At 32.2% G+C, this 12,033-nt stretch overlaps 1 protein-coding gene across 3 annotated transcripts in view; it reads left to right on the top strand.

Moving 5' to 3' along the window:
- Positions 1 to 12,033, top strand: part of Cntn5 (contactin 5) — a 1,189,809-nt gene that overhangs the window by 250,458 nt on the left and 927,318 nt on the right. For all 3 annotated transcript variants that reach the window (XM_078046906.1, XM_040285131.2, XM_078046907.1), the window contains one exon: positions 4,281 to 4,418. The gene's annotated coding sequence lies outside the window, so the exon portion shown is untranslated. The remainder of the gene's footprint in view (positions 1 to 4,280; positions 4,419 to 12,033) is intronic.

The raw sequence follows: 12,033 nt of genomic DNA on the forward strand, positions 1-12,033 counted from the left end.
AGAACCAGCTGTCAGTTTCCACAGTTGAGCAGGTTTGGTACCAGACAGGTGGCAGCAGGGTGGGGAAGAAATCATGTCAGTGGGATGTAGTTAATCTGGAATTAGGATGATACACCTGGTATCATTAAAAATTGACTGCACATCATGAATGGTTAACTACAATATAATCAACACTTATATTAAATGTTAAAATTTTAAATATTCTTGAACGATCAATAAGAACATGTGGCAGTAGTTGAATATTTGAGCAGTTGCCTACACAGAGTTAGATCAATGATATCCATTTAAAAATGACAGATTTTTATACTCTCTTTATAGAAAAAATGGATTCTACTTTTATGAATTTCGATAACCTTTTGTAGGCCATAGACTTTCTGTAAAAATAAAAACTTCTTGAAATCAGCAACAATGATTCAAAGGCTACAATGGTCAAATGTATTTGGAAGTGTTTTGTAAACTATGATACTAATCTGTGTATAAGTAAGGAAACCAGTGTTATCATTGGTTTTTATCACATGGATTGTTTTTAATTTTCACAACTTGGAAAATTTCCTTGATGCAGCAAACAATATCCATGAGCATTTGATACAACTCATCTACTTTGTCATAACTATGAACGTATGTGCTTAATTAAGTTCCTGTCTTGCTCCAGCCTAGAAATCCTCCCTACTGAAATCCTCCCTTAAATGCTCAGCAGTGGACTGGATGGTTTCCCTTTGATCCCACACCACCTAGTCAGTGTCCTATTAGAGCACTTACCTTGTAGCATTGGCACTGGCTCTTCATCATTCTCACTCATGGGACATAACGTGCTTATGGTCAAGGTCCTCATCTTGTTTACTTTTGAATTTCCAATGATCAACATAGTTCATAGCACATAATAGAGATTCAAGACATTATGTGTGTACTATTAGACTCAGTGGGATGCATAAAGTCCAGAAACAGGAAAAAAGCCCCCATATTAAGTATGTTTTCTGATTTGCTATTTTAATTGCATTTTGGCTACAGATAAATAAAACTAAACTGTAAAGGAAAACAGCAATAGAATTCAGGCAGAGAAATTCATTGCCACCTGTAAGGGGGGAAAAAACTAATTTAAACAAACAAACAAAAAAAAAAACGGAGAAGAAACAGATCTGAGATAGACATACAGGTCAAATAAACATGATTTTGAAAAAAATAATAGAATTTGTGGGTGAGAAAAAATGAGATGTTAGGAATGGCTTTAAGATTTGTGTCTTACAAAGCTAGGGAGATGGTAGAATCACTCACAGACTGAAGACTCCTGGCAGTGAGGTGATTATTGTGGCTGCTATAATGAGGGGTCACAAAGGAAAGCAGACACAGTTCTGGGTTTCATGTTTAGACATGTTAATCTTGTCATGACACTGAGAAAAACAAGCAGGAAAATCTTAAAATAAATTTGAAAGCATTCTGTGTTTAAGTTGTATATTGAAGTTATGGATTGCCTAGGAAGACAGCAGAGAAGGAATTAAAGAAGGCCAGGATCAAATATTGATGAATCCAACACTTAGGAGCCTGATAAGATACAAGAAAATAAAAGTAAAATATTGAGAAAGGTAGATAACAATAAGTGGAATTTAATGTGAGATATAAAAACAAAGCAAGTATAGGGTATCTTGTCTGTAGAATTGGGTTGCACTAAGTAAGAATAGAATTCAGCAAAAGATGAAGTGGGTTGTGATGTTGAGAAAGTGTGTGTGGCCATTTGAAATAGCAGAGCTGTTCTTGGAGTCACTGTTGTCAGTACATAGTGAATAACAATTCAAGGCTTAGTTATAAGGCTTTTGAAGGTATTCATTTCCCTAGTCACCCATACATTAAGAATAGAAAATTATGAACAGATTCTATTAAAGATGATCACCCTGGAATAAGGCCAAAATGTTTTTCAAATCTAATAAAAGAGAAACAATTACAAAAAAAAGAAGACATACATTGGAGATAATTTTAAATAGAATCATTTAGGAATGTGGAAAAGTAAAAAATATAGTGTGGTTGGATGTCTTTTATAAATTCAAGATGAATGTAAGGACTTATGTTTCTTTATGTAAAGTAAAATCCATATTAGATTTTTTTTAAGTTTCACCAAAGCCATCCAAGATAAATTAATGTTGACTGAAAGTGAGTGAAGCAGAGTTGTGAATAATGGGGTGACTCACCTTTTTTTGAGTAAGTCCCCAAGTAAAAGTTCTTAAGGTATTAGAGTAAAATTGAATGTGATTTAAAAGGAATAGAGAAAAAAAGTATAGAATGCCAAAGTTCATAATCTTTCATAACATGTAACTTGAGATATAACAACTGACATACTGACATATGTAAAACTCTGTTTATTAAGATTTTTATTATAATATTTTAGTAGGCATAGGATCAGAAATCATTATCCCCAGAAATTATAAATAATTTACTTATGATATATAGTAAATTTGTGTCAGAAACCTGAAGAAATTTGACTTGGACTCCAATTGAGTAATTTCTATACCACAACAAGCTCTCTTAAAAACAGCCATGAGCTTATTAATAAGACAAAACTGAGAGATTTTGTTTCTTTGGGGAGGGAGGTGGTAAATGATAACAATCACTACTGTTAACACTTTTCACAATAATTTCTTCTTTTGCTATATTAATAATTAAAGTGGGATAATAATAATTGTTGATATTTATTACATGCTCAGTATGTACTGAACATGTTGGGAAGCTCATTTAAGTATTAAGTACCTCTTTTAAATTCCTCAATATTCCCAACAGAGAGAAAGGGGATGCACTTTGTAATTGTAAGAAGCAGTGATAACAATGGGAGAACAAATTCTGACTTCCAAAGACTTCTTCCTAATGATACCCCAAACAGAGAGAAACACAACTCTTCAAATCTAAAGTCAAATATTGCTGTTCTCTTAAGTCACTCTCTGCCTACCAAAGTTTGTAAATTAAAAAAAAAAGGAAAAGAAAAAGGAAAAAGAATACACACACACACACACACACACTTGCATTTCTTTTTCTTTTTAAATTTTGTGTGCTAAGCCACAGAGTAGAAATTTATAATTCCTAAAATGTTGAGAAAGAAGAAAAAATAAAATAAAATAAAGATTGAAGGAGGAAAGAGATGGAAGAACAAGGAAAGCAATTCATAGTCCTTTTGCTTCTAGTCTCGACAAAAATGACACCAGCTTGATTGTTAAGACATCAGGATACGTTACCTGTTTTCTCACATGATTTTGTACACAGAGTAATCCTCAAAAAAGATTTAACTTTCAGTGTCACTTTTAAAAAGTCAATTGTGTACTCCAATTTGGATTTGGATTTGATATCAGAAATAAAAGCCAGGGTTAAAAAATATATCTGATGTTGACTCATATGAAATTGCTAACACCTTAGTGTCAGGGAAATGAAAGTTTCCCGTGGTTCCAACTAATATAAGGTATAGTCATATTATCAATGATCTTGGTGTGGACTATGCAGAATTTAAATACTTTTTTCAATCTTATTAAATATACACCTGAGATTTCCCTGACTCTTGGTATAATCTTAATATGGAATTCAAGTCCAGGACCTTCAGTCATTAATGAAATATTACAAAATTTCGATTCCAGTTTAGTTATTTGACATATGTTTGTGTGTGTGTGTTGTGTGTGTGTGTGTGTGTGTGTGTGTGTGTGTGGTTATGCTCTGTTTTTTATACTGGAACATTTACAAATCTATCAAAGAATAAATTCTATTCAAGTACAATTTTCATTGAATGGTTAATTTCATGGAACAATGAATTTTGTTAATATTAAAGAAAACAGAAGTGGCTCACATATGTAAATTTTACCGGTCACCAGAGAACAGGCACTAACAGTTCGCAAGACATTTTAAAATGTGAATAACTTGTAAGCTTTTATGAAGGAATACTACACATTTTAAAACTTTTAAATGAAATGAATAATAGAATAAAGTTACACATGCTAAGGACAGCATGGGATTATTTTAAAATAATTATGAAGACAAGAAGAGATGAAAATGAAGGTATGTATTAATATGTTAAATATATGAAGCTATTGTAATTTATGAATGCTTACAGTGATATTCTTATATATTTTATTCAACACAAATATGGAAAAAAATAAATCTATAAGTATTTGTATAGGCAAAAAAAAAGAATAGTGATTGCCTGTTTAACTAAATAGAACTGATATGAAATATTTAATAAAACGTGGTTTTGGTCAATAAAGAAAAAAATGAAAAGGGGCCATTTTAATCACAATAATCTCATTTTTAAACAGGTGTTCTTAAAAGATTGCCATTTAATGCCATTCAAGATCTACAAAGCATGATTTCTGCATGATCCCTACAGAAGGATTACTTTACAGAAACCAGTTCCTTGTTCAACAGAATAATTTGGACCCTATTTCAGAAAGCAGGTACTGTTTTCTTTGTGTTCAACTGTATTTAAAACTAAAAAGAATGCTGAAGGAAATCAAAACCATAAAGCCCTTGTGGCCCATTTATATAGCTTCTCATTTATAGAGTTGCTTCAAAATGAATAAAGCTTAATATGTTATGCACTCAAATTAAGTATGTTTTATCTTTGAATTGTAAACATTTTAAAGGTGTCGTAAACATAAATACTATCAATATTCTAAAAATGTAAAAGTAAAATGGTAAAACATTTTGTTTTTATTTGATTTTAGTTTGACATGAGCATAGCAAGTATACAAAATAGTGTAAAATTACAGAAAAATTACAGTAATAAAAGCAATACTCTGGAATAGCCTCCTACTTTGTGATATTTTCCTCAATGTGCAGTGTGTTAGTGGATATACTTTGTGTTTTTTATGATGTGTATCAGTTTGAAGACTGCCATTAAGTAAAATAAACAGGAAGTCATTATCCAAGAGAGGTTGAGTCATCTCCACCACAAGGAGGGTTTCTCCTAAAGGGAAATGACTTCCATACTGTTGGTGCAGAAATTTCACTTTCTTACATATATAATGATCAACAAAAATCATTAAATATGAATTATACATATTATGAGAACAGTTGACTGTTGTGTGACTTAATAATAGTCCTTTAAAACAGATATGGGGACCAATAAATATCTCAAATTAAATCCACTCTGTGTTAATTAACTATAATACTTATGATACTTATTGTTATTATAAGTATTAATTATAATAATTATGATAATCCAAGAAGGTGGTCATTTTATTCTTCATTTATAATGATCTATACTTGTTTTCTAATTATTTATAAAATAATGACAATATTAGTTTCAATTGCTAAGATGTCACAGCTGTCCTCTAATCTGTCAGTTTAATTCACAGTAATTGATTCAACATGTTGGAGGATATTTTTCTCAGCTTATTCTATATTTTCAGTATCTGTAAGCTTGGGATTTGGGGTAAAAGAAGAAAAGAAACTAAATCAGAGTTTGAGGGTGTTTCTAGGTCAGAGTATCAGGGTCTAGTACATTGAATTTTACTTTCTACTTAGTAACATCCAAATTTCAGCAGGTCATTGCAGAAAACTTTGCACTTCTCTGCCTTTAATTCATCTGTTAAATCATCTTAATTTACTATCCTGATTCAAGCACCTAACTGTACTAGGTATTCTTAAGTTTGTGGAAAAAAAACAATCATAATTTTTCTTCTTAAAAAAATTAGAAAACAAGGGAAGAGAAAGGATTTGGAAGGGAACAGAAAGTCACTAACAGTGTAACCCCCAAACCATGGAAAAAGTGAATTTCTTAAAAATTGGTACATATTATAAAAATGTTAAGACATTTTGTTACAACGAGAATGGCCTCAGAATAGATATTGTGTACAAAATTAAAAAATAATAATTTGTATTATCTCTACAAATATCAGCATCTTGGAAAGTGTTATTTTCTGTACATAAAGCATTTTTCCTTAACTCTTAATGATGGAAGTATTTTAATTAATCTGACTCCATATTAAATTTCTACTTCTGAGATATCTGTGAATACTAGAAATAAATTAAATCTAGGCACCTTCATTGAATTTTGCAATGTTAGAAATAAATTGTGTGTGGTGCTTGTGAAATTCAAAGAAAATCAAGTGAACACAGCATAGCAACTGTAGGGTAGGGTTTTAGAGGCCAGGTTCACTTCCAGATGTGTGATGTAAATGCAATGTAAATTTATACTAGACCTATCAGCAGATGGAAATAGAATGGAGTAAATACCTCTACCACCTCCGAACTAGTACATTCTATCAAATACCAACTGAACTGTATTAAATTCATGTAGTTCAACAGAGCTCTAATTAATTTTTGAGAAGAGGCTTTTTCTGTCAACCTATTAGTAAATCCAGATTTCAAGTTGAGGATATGGAGTTTATTCAACTGTACAGGGAACCTATGGAAGCTTGTTGGCAGACCACAGTTCACTCTTACCATGTCACTCCTGTTATTGCTCTGTGCAACTAATTGAAAAGCATATTGGTAGAAAAGGAAACAATTGAAACAGATGAGAGACAGATTGAACACTGCAAAAGGATGTAAGTGAATTACAATTGATGAATCTGATGAGAGTGAATTCATAGTGTCACTTTAAATAGAGACCCATTTCATTCATGTCCAGTGCGTAATCTGTCACTACAACCACTAAAAACTTTCAGGGGAGACACTGACAGTTTCATTTTGACACAACCAACTAAATTTCTGCCATAATAAGAGGTAACATATATTAAAAGGGGTCCTGAGTTCAGCCTCTTACAATGAAATGTTTCCCTCAGTACCTTATACAACTCTCTGCAGTAGGCATTGGCTCAGTTCCAAGAGGAAGAGCTTCTTTCCATTAAAGAGGAGCCTGCTTGACTCTTGGTTTATAGATTTTCATAGTTAGCGGGCTTCTCATCACCCGATGAAAGGAAACCTCTACTCCTTAGTATCAAAATATTTGGAGGGTACTATAGTTGGAAAGAATAAAGTTGAAATATTTCAAAATATAATTTTCATCATTAATGGTCATGAAAAACTTGATAGAAAAATTTAAAAAATCTTTGCATGAGTGACTGCCACACACACATGCATATTAACAGCACAGTTGCCTGTTAAAATGTTCAAAATGTGGTATTCAGGGTTGACATCTTACAAAAATTTCCATGGAGACAGTTTAAATACTATAAAGAATTTTCTAAGGATAAGAGTATCCACAGATACCTTTCAGGGCAATATGTCCAAATCAATAGAAAAAGGCATTGATAATTCTCAGGATAGGAGATGGTACAGTTTCTTACAAAACTCTCATTCAATAATAAAGTATTAATTAATTTTGAAGTGATTGCTATAAACATCTGTATTTTGTCAATTGTAAAATTAGTTATTTATTTTAACTATATGTGTAGTGCTTTTGGAAAAAAAATTGTCCTTTGAAATATTTTATTGGAAATTTTTCATATGAAGTATATAAAATGAGTAGAGATGTGAACTAAAATAGAATGCGTAAGCAATTTATCAAATGGTAAGAAAAATTATTGTACAATCTGAAGTTACATAAACTCCCTAGGCAGAATTTATCGCTATCTGCAGTTTGTGGAGGGATCTTTCATTAGCTATCAGTGGATTATTCTCGATATAGGTCTATTCATAGAAGACATATTGAAGAATTAATATTTCTCAATTTGGAGTTCCTAAGGAAATGAAATAAAACTGCTTACCCAAAGACAGAAGGAGAGGAAAAACAGTATAAATTTCAGTGTGATAATATGACATGTTTTATAGTGCAGAAATGTTTGCAAGCATGATAGAAGGTGTTCATATATTGTAAATATTCAAACACTTTGATTAATGTGAATTTATGAAAAATATTTCATATATGATACTTGCCCAGTAAATATTTCAACTTGTTGGATTTTTTTATCATGGAAAGAACTCATAGAACAGAAATACTTACATTTAATCAGAACTGTGCTTTCCTGCCCTTGTTAAAAAGACAAGGAAGACTGCCTGTGGACAACAAATCCCAAATGAATTTTCTGGAATTTATTTTTTAGTATAAGAAAATTTTCATCCAATTCTTACATGCAAGCAATGAGATAGTCTGAATCCTAAGTCACTAACACTGAAAGGCTCCCCTACAATATGTAAGGGGCTTTATCTCTATGAGTAGATGGGCCAAAAACTTAGTTACTCTGTCTGTACTAAACCTGAAACACAGGGCAAATTCCACACAGACAAATAATTAATGAGATACAGACTCTTCTCTAAAAATCTATCATATTTACAGAGTGCATTGAGGAAGTTAGGACAAATCGAAATATTATAGGCTTTGGAATAAGGCAGACCTAAAAATGAATCTAAATTTGAGCTTTATCCTAATTTTTATGAACCTAAAGTTTCCATCAACTAAAAGTGAATAATGGGGGCTGGGGATGTGGCTCAAGCGGTAGCGCACTTGCCTGGCATGCGTGCGGCTCAGGTTGGATCCTCAGCACCACATACAAACAAAGATGTTGTGTCCAATGAGAACTTAAAAAAAATAAATATTAAAAAAATTCTCTCTCTCTCTCTCTCTAAAAAAAAATGAATAATGCCTCATTTTTGCAGGGAGTGAGAAGTTGAAATAAAACATCTACATTTATGTATACACACAAAATGTATGGAAGGAGGCAAAAAAAAAAAGAGAAAGAAAGGGAGAGGAGAGGAGTGAAGGAGAGAGAGGAAGTAAATACATGTGACCCCATTTCTTGTGACTAATATTTGCATCCTGGGAGTTCTTGTGAGATATAAGAATAACAGAAAATATTATAATACTATCATAAATGTTATAATATTGACAAAGTGAAATTGTGAAACAGCTCCCATTGGTAGTTGAAATATTAATTATATAGTACTTTGCTGGATTTGGTGTTGGTATATTGAAGCATTTCCTAATTCTCATGTTCCCCAGTACTATAGAGGCCTGGGAGCCTAATACCTGAATTTCTCATATCATTTTCCCACATTATTCTGGATTTTTATGTCACTAACTGGGACACAGGTAAGATAGGGAAGCTGTAGGGAAGCAGAGTCCTGCCACTGTCCTTCCAGCTACTTGGCTCCAGAGGCTTGCCTGGATGTCACATGTCTCAGTGCTGGGAGCTGTGCTCATTGCTGCTAGTCACTTAGAGTCCCTGTGATGTCTAACTCTTTGAAAGCTAGCAATTAATCTACAGTTTCTCTATGTTCTTTCTTGACATCTTTCTTCAGCAATTCTAACTTTGTAAGACCTAATATCTAAATTTCTTTCTGTGTAAAATACCTTGATTTTATCATTTTTTCTGACATAACCTTGACAAAGAGAAGATTCCTAAACACACACACACACACACACACACACACACACACACACACACTCACACCAAGTAAACAAGTAAATGCAGAAGTCTAAGATGGTACACAAAAAGAGAGATATGTTATTCAGAAGACTTGGTTTCAAAAAGGTCATAACCCTCCCTCAGCTGGAGTTATCTTGGTGCACCTTCACAAAGTTAATCTAACATAATTAAGACAGTGTGTTAATGGGATACGTACAGACCTGAGGCAGCTCTCTGGAATAGAAGAGAAAGCACAGAAATTTTTTTCATTTCTGTATAAAAATTTGATCTGAAAGTGAAATGAAACTGCAGATCAGTGGAGAGAGAATGTCCTAGCCAATAAATTGTGCTAGTAAAATATACTGTTCATAAGTATAAATAAAATTAGATCTCGCAGCATGCCATAAGTAAAGAAGGAAAAATAACCCATTATATTTAAAACTTTAATTTTGAACTTTAAGGAAAAAAATATTATATAACAACATGAAGAAAAATTTTTTAAACAAAGTGTGTGAGTCAGCTTTCTATTACTATAAAAATGCCATAGGTAATCCACTTATAAAGAGAAAAGGCTTATTTTGGATCACAGTTTTGAGGTTCTAGACCATTTTCTAGATGCCTCTGAGCCTGTTGCAAAATAGCACATCACTCAGTAGAGCACCCAACAGCACAACCACTGGTCCAATGGTCAGTAAGTCAAAAAGAAAGAAATGAAGGACTGGAATTTCTATATCGAATTCAAGGGCATGCTCTTTAATAGCAAAAAGATTTCTCAGTGGGCTCCAACTCTTAAAGGTTTTATTACCCACAAACAGCAACATGGCCTGGAGACCAAGCCTTAACACATGCGCTTTACAGGGCATTCCAGATCCAAACCATAGGAAAAAAAGCATGTTCTATAAATGAACAAAATAAAAAGTGTGTATAAAATTGAAAAATAATATAGAACAACTCAATTTTCCTGTAAATTAAAATATAAGTTTACAAGTTTGAGACCAGCCTGGGCAGCTTAGTGAGAGATCCTGTTTCCAAAAAAAAAAAAAAAAAAACAACCAAAAAACAAAAACACAAAAAGAGGGGGTGTGGGGGTACATTCTGTGTCTTTTTAAGGAATACTGTTCAAAATTAAGAAGTAGAAAACCCTACTAATGTAGGGTGAATTAACATTAATGAATTAGGCTATTAGTAACAAAGAGTAATGTAAACAATTTCTTTTTTTGTCAATATATTTTTTAAAAAGCATAATGATTAAAACATTCTACAATGACATCTCCAATGACTGGATTGTTAAACATGAAATGTGATAGTTAATAAATTATTTTTATCAAATAATTTTGATAGGGATATAGCTGTTGTAACAACACCGTTAAACTATATACTACATAAAAATATATATATTTTTATTTATATATGATAGCAGAATGCATTACAATTCTTATTACACAAATACAGTGCAATTTTTCATATCTTTGGTTGTATACATAGTATATTCACACAAATTCATGCCTTCTACCTGTACTTTGGATAATAATTATCATCACATTCTACCATCATTAATAAACCCATTTCCCCTCCCTTCCCCTCCAAGCCCTCCACCCTATCTAGAGTTTGTCTATTACTCCCATGCTCCTGCTCCCTATCCCACTATGAATCAGCCTCCTTATATCAAAGAAAACATTCAGCATTTGTTTTTTTGGGAATGACTAACTTCGCTTAGCATTATCTTCTCTAACACCATCCATTTATGTGCAAATGCCATGATTTTATTCTCTTTTATTGCTGAGTAATATTCCATTGGTGTATATATGCCACATTTTCTTTTATCCATTCATCTATTCAAGGGCATCTAGGTTGGTTCCATGGTTTAGCTATTGTGAATTGTGCTGCTATAAACATTGATGTGGCTGGAGTATGCTGTTTTTAAATCCTTTGGGTATAGACTTAGGAGAGGGATAGCTGGGTCAAATGGTGGTTCCATTTCCAATTTTCCAAGAAATCTCCATACTTCTTTTCATATTGGCTGCACCAATTTGCAATCCCACCAGCAGTTTATGAGTGTACTTTTTTCCCCACATCCTTGCCAACACTTATTGTTTGTATGCATAACAGCTGATACAATCAATCAACAAATACATGAAAAAAATGTTCATCATCACTAGCAATTAGAGAAATGCAAATCAAAACAACTCTAAGATTTCATCTCACTCCAGTCATAATGTAAACTATTTATAAGTGATATTTTTATGTGTTAGTAAAGTTTAAGAAGTAATAACCTAGAATTATTTAATGTGGAATGCTATCTAATGAATGGTATTATTTATTTATCACAATAACTTTTCTTTTTATTTTGAAAATATTTTCATTTTTGTGCATTGTAATTTAGACATTGGTACCACTTTATGCTTTTTGGTGATTAGTTAACGTAGGTAAGATATAATAAATTGTCAATAAAACATCTCTGGTATCTTTTAAATTGTACACAGTGGCACAAACTCTTTGCTTAGTCGATTCTATTGTATGACCATGATTGGGAGTGCCATTTTAAAAAGTTATGATTTCATTTTAATTCTTGTTTAAGAAAACTGATTATTTACTTTAAAAACCATTTTTAACTTAATTTATTTTGACATGTTAAAAGAGGGGGACAAACAGAATGCTTTCCAGTTTTTATTACGTGGGATTTAGGAGAATTTTTGAGGATGTGATTTTACATAAGATA

Source organism: Ictidomys tridecemlineatus, chromosome 4 (assembly GCF_052094955.1).
Source record: "Ictidomys tridecemlineatus isolate mIctTri1 chromosome 4, mIctTri1.hap1, whole genome shotgun sequence".
NCBI classification, from domain to species: Eukaryota; Metazoa; Chordata; class Mammalia; order Rodentia; family Sciuridae; genus Ictidomys; species Ictidomys tridecemlineatus.